We start from the raw sequence: 12,003 nt of genomic DNA, 5'->3' as shown, positions 1-12,003 counted from the left end.
CAGACACTAATTCTTCAAAGGTTGAACGAAATATAATCTCTTCTCTTTATAAACCACCGTTTTTTGGTCGGTTTGGGATTGCAAATAAGACGTTGAGAGTCTGAGGAAAAAGGTGAAATGAAATAAGGGTATTCTTATCCAAAGTGGATGAAAGTGTCTAATTTGGTGTGATAGAAGTAAAGTGGGTTAGATGTGTAAATGAACCCTTTTAGTTGGGTTAGATTTGTAATTAGCCCTACAATTTACTTGTTTTAAGTATTAAGCTTCTTATCAATTATTTTTTACATATTCGGTTTTTATTGATTCTGTTATGGATTCCGTCTTTATTTAACTTTTCCATTGAGTTTGGAAGAAGAGATAATCAATTTGGCGATTCTAATGTTGAAAATCACGAAATGGGAAAAGAGAAGACCGAGTTTGGAAAAACATACTGGAAATTAATTTCTATAATTTCTTACTACTTTTTACTCTATATCTATTATAGTCAATAAACTCTTACTTTTATTTGTCCACATCAATAAGTTGAATCGTCCTAGCGATGTGTGCCGCCCAAACTCGATGGAACAGTTAAATAAATACTGAATCCATAAGAGAATCAATAAAGACTCAATATAAAAAAAAATGATTAGAAACTGAGAGAAAGTAAATGTTGGCTTTAGACCAACATTATAAACATTATATTTTTGAAAATACATTTTGACACATATGTTATACTAAAATAAATAAAAAATTAATTGAATTTCCTTTAATTCGGTGTGAATTAATTCTTATTAAGAAAATACACCGATATCAAAATTAATTCACACCCATTTAAAGGAATTCAGTTAATTTTTACCTTATATAAAAAAAATATAAGATATCCATGCGTTAAACAATCTTATTAAAAAAAATACACCAATACCAAAATTAATTCACACCGATTTAAAGGAATTCAATTAATTTTTACCTTATATAAAAATAAAATAAGATATCCATGCGTTAGTATTTTCTTAATAAGATTGTCTAACGCATGGATATCTTATATTTCTTTTATAAGGTAAAAATTAATTGAATTCCTTTAAGTCGGTGTGAATTAATTTTGATATCGTTAAAATTGATTAACATTTGTACATACTACAATAAAAATTCATTATATATCCAAATAAAAAATTAAAGGCTTAATAAATAAAAAAGAATGAAAGATTGGGGATTTAGCTACTGGATGATGAATGAACAGTGGGTCTTATTTTTTTATAAAAGGTAAAAATTAATTGAATTCTTTTAAGTCGGTGTGAATTAATTTTGATATAAGTGTATTTTCTTAATAAGATTGTCTAACGCATGGATATCTTATATTTTTTTATATAAGGTAAAAATTAATTGAATTCCTTTAAGTCGGTGTGAATTATCAAACGAGGCACCTCCATTAACTTCAATATTTCTATTGGACTAACTTCTGCAGTTTAAGAAAAAAAATTTATGAAATATATAAATATACATAAAACCTTGCAAATGATTAAATTGAGTGAGAAAGTGAAGTTACTCTTAAAAGTAACTTCACTTTTTCATTCAATTTAATCCTTTGCAAGGTTTCATGTATATTTATACATTTCATAACATTTTTCTTCAATAAAATGTAGAAGTTAGTCCAATAGAAATACTGAAGTAATGGAGGTGCCTCATCTGATAAAAAGCCAAATTGGAAGCCATCTTCATGTTATTATTGTAAGATTTATTATTATTATTATTATTATTATTATTAAAAAATGACTAAAAATGTTTATTTATTTGGCAAATATGACTAAGAAACGTTTACCTTAGATCGGTGTATTTTCTCAATAAGATTGTCTAATGCATGGATATGGTTCTTATTTTAAGGTTTATTATTATTATTTATAAAAAAATGACTAAAAAATGTTTATTTATTTCGCAAATATGACTAAGAAATGTTTATTTTATTTTTTATTTTCCAAAATCGGCTTATCCAAACGAGGTTGTTTTTTATTAGATATGTGCATAGGTTGGACCAGGCCGGACTGGGCCCGGACCTAACTGGGTGATGAGTGTCGAATTCACCAAAAATAAAATACATACTCTTGGAATCCAAAAACTGTAACAAATATGGAGTAGGGTCGAATCCACAGAGACTGTTAGAATTATAACTTTTCAAGATTAACAATTAAAAGTAAAAAAAAGGTTTTGGTTTGTAGAATGAAATAAATAGAAAATAACAAATAATAATAAAATAGGAGAAAAATGAAATAGTTGAGAAATACGTATGAGAAAGATTCCAGCTAGAGGTTATGTTTGAGTCTTGAATTGAACAATTGATCATCAATTATAGAAATATAAATTTCAACCCTTCAAATAAATTAGCTATGGTTATTAAAAAAACATTAACAACCTATCTCTTCTTACCGATTGGACAATTAAAAAAAGTTCATTAATTTTCCCTAATCAATTAAACAATTCCAAACAAGCTTCAGAATTTAATTTGATTGAAAACATTAAAGTATGAAAGAGATATTAATTCTACTCAATAATCACTAAAGCGTGATCATTTAAAGCATATCAATTACATTCATAACATAGGTTAAAAGCTTGTTCACAATTAACTATGTTATTTGCTACTTGCATTAGATGAATTAAACGATTATGTATTTAAACATCTAATTAGCGAAACGATTACAAGTAAATAATCAAATCAAGGATTCAATTAAACCATGCAATACGAATAAGAACGGAATAGAAATTGATTACTTGAACTAGATGAAAAAGATTAAATACAAAATGATCTCCCAATTGATTGTACAAGACATAAAAACCTCTAGCTAGAAATTGGAAATTGGTTCATCTTGGAGGAAGAAGAAGCCATGGAAGAATGATGATGCATGAAGAGCCCTTGATATTTTTTCTTGTTCTCTTTATGTGTGTCCTTCCCCCCAAATGTGATTCTGATTGTCTCTTTTTATAGTTTTCACAATTGTACCTCTTGGCTTTCAAGAGAGAGAAAAACCGACTTTTATTAATTTCTCATAATAATACTAAGAGAAACTCCCCTTTAGAATTAAACTCTAAAAGAAACTCCCTTTTAGAATTAAACTCTAAAAGAAACTCCTCTTTAGGATTAAACTCTAATTAGGACTATTTGAGAAAATTCTAATAGAGTTAAAATCTCATAAATATTAATTAGGGATATGGGCCAGGCCCACTAATGCCCTAGCCCCACAGGCGGGCTCAGCACAGCAGGCCCATTAGCACCTTCTATAAATATCCACCAAAGGAACCCCCACTCGGTATGCATTCTCTCTCCCAACTCACTACTTGGTACCTCGCTTAAACATTTACTAACTTGATCATCGGAGTGTATCGAGGGACCGATCCCTACACAGGGACGACGACCTCGACGGAGGCAGCTCGCGGCTCCCCTAACGAACGGCCCTAAGTCACTATAGCCCATACTCGATTATTTGGTGTGGTGAACGTGGACTACGAGTGACTTCAGGAATTTCGAAACAATGGAAACCCAGCTGAAACTAGACCTTCAAGAGAAATGACGACTGGCGGGACCAGCTCCGTTACGAACGAACGCTGACCCGTTTCCAGCATTCCGGTCTCCCCGAGGAACTTGGAACATTTTCTAAAAGAGGTGGACTGATGGGGGCCTCTAGTAGAGCGGTAAGTATTGTGTGAAGTTATATATGTGTGTTACGGTTATGATCTTTCTACGTGCTCTAACTCTACTAGACACTATGTAGGGGCAAGTGTACCCCCGTCGTATCAAGTAATAAATCCGGTTAAGTCCGGGTATCGAATCCATGGGATTTATACCTACAAGTATTAAACTACTCAGTTCTATACGTTATCTAAACGGTGAATACTTTAGCTTTGGGTTTGGGTGACAATTACAACTACTCCTAAGCTATGGGTGAGATAATTTTCATGTATTTCAAGCCCCTATGAGGTGATATGGATAATAATAAGTTATAACATATGACAAACAATTCGAAACATATACGATTAATAATTTACTCTTGCAAGGACGACTATCTATAGACCGAACAACTCCGTGAGATTCTTAGGCCGTGATTTCCCTTTAAGGCTACTCTAATTCTTAGGATCAGAAACTATGGCCTGTAAGTTTCGTGGCTCGTCAATTCCTATGGTTTCCGGATTGTCAACTCCAGTAAGGCAACACCTATATGAATCCTAATATATTTCGGAGCTCGTAAGCGACCTACACAATAATCAATTATAAATATCAAAACAAGTAATAAGCATCAATACGTAAAGTGAAATTGAAATTGTAAATCATATATTATAAATGTGGAACGCGTAAATACGAAATACAACTAAGCCTAGTACATAGGAAGAGTACAAGCTAATTAACAAGTAGAAAGGGAAGAAGAATCAGCCCTCAAAACTAGCTAACCGGACTCAAAGACGTCTCATAGGACTTGGAGGTGGAACTCTCGAGCTTGGGGAATGAGGATGGGACGGAACTTCGACGGAGTAAAGGTATGAATACACAAGCTCTCAAGGTGTAATGAACTTTATTACATGGAAAATTGAATGCCTAAATGAGTGCTAAGCACTCCTATTTATACACATTAAGTTCGGGGGCATAATCATAATTACATAAGTCTTTGGGATAGTTCATATTTTTCAGTTGATTTTCAGGCCACACTCCGCGTGTTTCAGGCCACGCTCCGTGTAAAAGTGATTTCCCTACTTCGTTGCAGATTTCACACTTCCAAAGACTGGATCCCCAAGGTGTTGACCGAGCCACGCTCCGTGTAGATCAGGGCAAGCTCCGTGTGGATGGAGTTCTGGAACTTTATCATTGATTTATCACCTTTCACGCTCTGCATAATCCAGGGCAAGCTCCGCGTAACTGCGGTTCTGGAGTTTGTCAATTGATTCACATGCTTCACGCTCCGCGTGGACTACATTAACCTGGGCCGAAGATAAGGTTGATTTCCGTAATTTAGTGGGCATTGCGTAGTGACATGGCACGCTCCGCGTAGGGCGAAGCACGCTCCGTGTGGGCTAGGCTGAATTTTGGCCATTCCTTCCTTTGTCCTTCATGTCTCGTGTGTTTATCCCGGACCTGCAAAACATAACTACAAACACCGAGATTACTTGCTGCTTTATTTTTCTAAAATTAATAAAAAGGTAACGAAAATTATTAAAAGTACGAATTTTATTATTATTTCGCTATTTATCCAAAACACACTTATTTTTATAATTAAACTTAATTATTAGCTCAAAATAAACCGTAAATCACGCTAAAAAGATAGGGACAAAATGTCCCTATCAACCTCCTTTGACTTTAAAGTTTTACTTGTCCTGAAGTAAAGAAAGTCGAAAGACGAGGGATTGAGACAATAAACAACAAACTTTCGGTTGGTTTAACCAAGTGCGTGATTTCAAAACCAAGATTTTTGCAAAAAAGTTTTCAATAAGCACATGCATGGGCGAATGAGTTACCATAACTTATTTGAAATCCTCGTGATCAAACTTATTAGGCAATATTAACGGGGATCAATTATTATCGGAGAGCTCAATTGTACCTTACCAAGGTATTTCACTCTTATCACACAAATTTTTGGTGGGTTGGTGTTTATACTCTTTTTTTTTACTTACCCAAAATCATTGCATGTTCATCCGGATTTTTTCATTTTTGTTATGGTCGAACAATATTAAAAATGAGCTCGGAGTGGGGTTATAATATAGGCGAGGCTTTTTAGTGGTTAGGGGTTATTTTTTTAGGAACTCGAGTTCGAACATCGAATTTTTGGTGATTGCATCATGTCTCTATTGACTTGTTCTAGCAAGTAGAGATGGTCTTGAAATTGCTCGGTGGAGCTTGAAAATGCCTACTAATCTATTTTTATTATTTTTTTATCTTCTTTCTTTTATTCCGAGAGTGGCACAAAAACGATTTCAAAGATGATTTGTACTTCCTTGCTAGAGGTTTTGCTTCTTTTGAATTTTTCAATGCATTTGAATTTATTTGGTATTCGAACAAGAGGAAAAAGGGTTAAATGTGAAATGGGTGTTAACAAAGAAGTTGGTTGATAGGCTCGAGGGGGCTTCCTAAAGGTTTATAAAAATGAGAAAAATAAACAAGAAAGAATTAACATAGGTGAGCTAATTTTATCATCTATTGTTCTTGCACCAAAATGAATGTACTTAACTCGGTATTAGGTGCCAACTCTATGAATTAAGTGAAGCAAAATCCCTCAAAATTTGTGAAGAAAAATAGAGTTCTCGTACGAACTCTTTTCCGCTCAAAATACCTCACGTTGATTTCGGGTTTAATTGTATACTTTTAAGCTCTCATAAAATTTTCAAAAATACCGTCTTTATTGCCTTTTTTTAAGTCTTATTATGAAGATGACTCGTGGATTTGGACTTGTTGCTTTTATTAAGTGCAAATCTCGACTATTCACAGACTCCATAGTTTCGGAATCAAGACTTAAAATTTCTGACTGATCCTTCGTATTTGAGCGTCTTTTATTTTAAGAGCAAATAACGGAACTTTCAAATTTTTTTCCCGAGGGGGGCATGTTGGATAAATCCTTGAGCTAATTATTTAGTTTAATTAATTTTTATTCTATTGATTTTTTAATTTATTTTTGTATTTTTATTGATTTTTATTTTATTTTTGTTTACTTTGTTTGCATTTTGTGTGTGTTTTTTAGATGTTCCACGTGGAGCTCAGTTTAGGTTACGCTCCGACGCGGCTTAAAACACAATTGATGTCCAGAGGTTGGTTTAAGTGGAGCTTGGCCAAAGGCACGCTCCACGTGAACCAAGGTTAAATCAATTTTTTTTCCAGGACCTGATTCACGCGGAGCTTAGCCAAAGGCACGCTCCGTGTGGATCAGGTTTTATTAAATCTGAAACGCGAAATAAAAAACACGAAATGATATAAACGATCAATATATTAAATATGAAAACAGGACAAGAAGAAAAAATAGAAATAAAGTGCAAAACAAACGACAAGTGTGGGGTTTGCACGTCCCTCCGTGTGATAAAATAAGGCGTTAATTCCACGAATGCCTAAAAACAAAAACATAAGTAGAAAATAAGAAAAATAAAAACATAAAACACTCTCATTTATTGCGGAGGCAGATGAGCGGGCTAATTGATGTTGAAGTGAGAGCAAAAAGCATTGGTAAATGAATCAAAATTGGCCCGATCCATGAGGCGATGGGCCTTGAGAGTGTCAAATCGGGTGTTGACGACCGCCCTATCCCGTTGGTAGGTCCCTTCCATGATGTCCAACTGGGCATGGATTTGTTGGATGTCGGGATTGTTGGTGAAAGAAGGCCCGGTGGGATGACCTAAAATCATCCTCCTAATCTTTCGTTGGTTAGGTGACTCTGTTGGTCCCTTGTTTAGTTGCAAGTATAGTTCCAAGGGGGGGTTAGGAACTATTTAAACTTTTTTGCAATTTAGGCAGACTTCTTTTTCTAAAGAAAAAAAGGTTTGAACAGCGGCGCTGAGTAAACAGTAAGGTACTGGCTTAGTCAACAGGTGACTAAGTCAGTTTCTTAGCTTGAGTCAGGAGATAGCACTTAGAGTCTATTCCTGAGCTCAGACGTTCAACGCGCACAACTCAACTTGACCTCTTTACTTGGTCAGTTTTGATTATTTAAAGCAAGCAATATAAATAAGGAGTTAAGGTAAGAAATACTTCACTCAGCAGATTTATCCAGGTTCGGCTTCTTCTAAGCCTACGTCCTGTCCCGGGAACACGTTCCGAGATTTCAAATACTCTACTGAGCTCTTTAAAGGTAGAGCCTCAAACCTTTTACAATATCAGCAATTGAGTATGACAAGAGTACCTTCCTCTATACTTCTACTCAATCCTAATCTCTCCGCTGAGTACTTAAAACCGAGTACTCAGCCTCTCCTTTCTATCTCTAGAAATGATAAGTGTTTTGTCCTAATACAAAGATGTGCTAAGACACTTTAGACGATTTACAATCACTCTAGACTTTTACACAGATATGAGAAATGTAGTGTAGGAATTTTTGCTTTGCTTCTTGCTTGCAGAACTTGTAGAGATTTGGTCAGCGTAATGGCTTGATCAAGTTCTGTGTATTGTGAAGCTTGTGATGGCACTATTTATAGAGATGCCTGGGCGTCGGTCATTTCAAATTTCGAAATAACCGTTGGAGGGAAACGGCTATGTGTCGTTGTCATCCTGACTTGCTCAGAGCTATCGGCCAATCACAATCGTGTATCTTCTGTCCTCGGTCAGCTCAGCAGATGGTCTCTCCTTTTATGGTAAAGTCAACTAGACAGTATACTGTGTCGTCTGAACTTTGCCAAAAGAGGAAACACTTTGTCTGGAAGTTTTCCTTTGTCAGCTGCTGTCTTGTACGCTTTATCGAGACGACTCAGCAGCTTCATTGTGAAGTTGTTCCCGAAGGTCTTCTAGATCCTTCCGTTTGCTGAGTTGCATTTTTGTTCAAAAACGGCAACGTCTTGACATACGCGGGCCGAGTGTACTGAGTTGTTTGACTTGGGCCTTGGCTTCCGTATTGGGCTTGGGCCTTTCGATTCTTATGTCTTATAGTATTTTAACTCAACATTGAACAAACACATTAGTAGAATTAAATCAAAGCATTTAAACTTAGTGTGTTTAGAATATGTATATATATTATACTTAACCAATTTTGTCAAATCAAAATTATGTGGAAAGGTGTTTCAACAAACTCCCCCATTTTGATGTTGGCAAAACTATTCAGCAAGGAACTCAGTATGAGCTCCCCCATGATAGTTGACCTAATATACTTTAGCAAACTCCCCCGTAAGGGTTGAGCTACTGACTTAGTTTTACTTAAAACATTTAAGGATTTAAATGAGTAAGTCTAAGGTCAGTTTTAAGGTATAGGTCAGCTATATCACATATTCTATTTACTCAGTGTTAAGCGGAAGTTTTAGACATATAGAGCGCGCTGAGTAATTTGTTGTTCAATGAGTTCTTATCAGAATGTTTCATAAGTAATATGTTAATGTCAAACATGTTATCAGCATATCATTTAGTCAATAAATATTATATAAATGAAGATACATAATAACTCAGTACTTAATAGCATATATCATAACTCAGTATTGGAATAAGAAAAATAAGTATGATATATATTGAAAGAAGTCAGCAAGTACATAGTAAAAGAAATAAACTAGACAAATAGATTACACTGATATGGCCTAAGTTATGCTAGCCTATCTATTTCTTCTTCTTGCCCTGTGACTGACTTCGCTCGTACTGACGTCGCTCATGCTGAGCTCTAGCAGCTTGCGCTTTCTCCCCCGTTTTGTCAACTTCAGGGAGCTTGAACGCATCGGTTAAGACAGCACGAGAAAGTTCTTGGGAAAGCTCTTTTAGTTTGTCAGCACTTTCATTTACGCCATCAAAGATGGCAACTCCATCAGCTGATACTTCGACTGGTACGCGAAGATCAGCAGCATTGAGCATATTTACACAGAAAGCTTGAGCTTTTGCTTGCCAGATGAGAGCTTCAGAGAGGCCAGCAAAGACTTGGTGGAAAGTTTTCAAGAGAGCTGAGTCATAATGATGACGCTGGATATTATTATGACGGATGTGATTGAAGGATTGCTGTGCGAGAGACAATAACTCATTCTGCTTCAAAGCGTTAGTATCCATCTCTTGCTTGTTGAGGTTAAGTAGCCTGATGGCCTCACCGATTTGCTCGACTGAGCACTGACTATAGGACACCATTTGCTCATTTGTCTTAAGTTGCTCAGTATGAAGCTGAGCAAAAAGCATCTTGAGTTCTGAGGAAGTGGCGTAGTCAGTGTTCACAACAGACAACTTCTGAACTTGCTGATGGAGAGAGTTCAGATGTTGAATTGTTGACAGCTGTATCTCTGCCAACTTGGCAAGTGAATCCTGCTTAGCTTGCTGGGCTTGGAATGACAAGACGACATTCAGCAGATCCTTGAGTCCTTTGACTTCGTTGAGAAGTAGAGTGACCTGGGAGAGCTGAGTTGTCTCGGGAATTGAAGATCCAGCAGCAGGCGAAGCAGAATATTGAAGATCATGGATGAGTGCTTTCACTGAGTCAATGAGCTTTTTGCCGGACTCAGTGGCATCCCGATGTACATCAGTATGACCAGAAGAAAGTGGAGTGAAAGGAGTACCCTAGTCAGTGACTGGATGAGTTGGCTCAATCTGCACTTGAGTTGAAGGAATTGTTGATTGATCAGCAGATAGGTTGTTGATGGAAGACATAACCCGAACACTGTCTGTGCTGACAGCAGAAAGATGGGGAGTCAGCACCATGCTTGAGGAGACAGCATGGACAGTGGTTGGTTCAACGCGACTTGTTAAAGTGGTTGAAGTGGTATGGTCGGCATGTTCCTATTGAGAAGAAACAGAGGCTTGTTTTTCCAACGGCGTTGTAGTAGAGGAAGTTGATGGCCGTTTGAAAAACTTTAGTTGAACAGTAGAAGGGTCCTTTGTTGTCTTAGAGAGGACAAGTTCAGGAATAGATGGTGATTGCACATGAAGTTCACTGACCATCACTTCACTGGCCTTAACCAGCTTTCGCCTTCTACGTGGTGGAGTGGTATGATGAGCAGGTTCTTCTGAGTGAGTAGGAGTAGGTTCCTTTTCCTCAGTATGGGTCTGGTCAGCTTGATCAACTTGCTAAACTTGCTCAACTCCAGCAGCTAACTCAGTGTCAGTTTGCACATTTCCACCAGCTAACTCAGTGTTAGCATCCTCAGCTTCAATTTCGCTGGCAGTTTCTTCTGAATCCTCAGCGTCATCCTGACCGCTGGTTTCTTCTTCTTCCTCTTCCTCCTCAGAACTATCTCCGTCAAGTTCTTCCTCAACTTGGGAGATGAAGTGGTCATCTAACTGGACCTCAGTTTCCGTAGCATCAGTACCTTGGCATTGAGTGAAATGAGAATCACCCGGTACAATGAAGTCGGTCGGTATAACGTCCAGAGGTGCCAGTGTTGAAGTCTTTTGCTTCTTCTGAGGTAGTTCAGCAGCTTCCTCAGTTCCAGGCTCATCTTGCCTGGTTCTCTTTTTAGCTGACCTCTGCCTCTTTGCAGGAGACTCAACATTTGGTGACTCAGTAGATTTTCTCTTGCGAGAAGCTGGTAGGGCTGGGCGCGGATCCTGGAGATACTGGACCGGACCGAATATCCGAGGAAAAAACTCTGGAATTGGATCGGACCGTTGACTTTTTTTGGAGAACCGAACTGAATTGGACTGTTGACTTTTCGTCAAAGAACTGGACCGAAATTTATCCAGGACCGGACCGATAACCGGATTGGATTGGACTGCATTGGACCGAACTGAAATAACCGAAAGTTTAGCAATAATAAATTTATATTTCATACATTAACTTTTATATAAAGAGAAATATTATATAATATATAGTTATATAGTATTTTGTAAGGTTTGGTAAACTAATTACAATAATATAAATTTATAATTTATTAATAAGGTATAACATTATTATATAGTCATAAAAATTATCCCGATTAATTCCCGTTTATAAAATGAAATAAAAAATATTTGCCCAAAATGTAGACATGGAGAATCGAACACCTAACCAAATAGAACATTGTTAATCGCCTTAACCATCTGAACCAATTCTACTTCTTATTAACCATTTTTTTTTTTGGTAGAAAAGGAAAAGAAAAACGAACAACAACAAACTACCCAGGAATTAGCCTAGGGAAGCTAACCCCAATCCTATCTTCTAAGAGAAGATGAGAGATGAAACTAGGGGAAACAGGAAGGGTAGTAACGCCTAACGTCCCTTCATGGCCCGCCGCCGCCAAGCGATCAGCAACACAATTCTACTCTCTAAAAATGTGTCTGAACTCTACGAACTCAAAGGAGGAGCAAAGCCTTATAATAGCTTTGATGAGGTTGCGACTGTTAAGACCCATAGAATGATTCTCAGAAATCATTTTGATTGCTTCCAAATTATCAGACTCCACAGAGAGCCTCTTAACAACCAG

Source organism: Euphorbia lathyris, chromosome 6, assembly GCF_963576675.1.
Source record: "Euphorbia lathyris chromosome 6, ddEupLath1.1, whole genome shotgun sequence".
Classification (NCBI taxonomy): domain Eukaryota; kingdom Viridiplantae; phylum Streptophyta; class Magnoliopsida; order Malpighiales; family Euphorbiaceae; genus Euphorbia; species Euphorbia lathyris.
Note: the sequence above shows the minus strand (reverse complement) of the source record.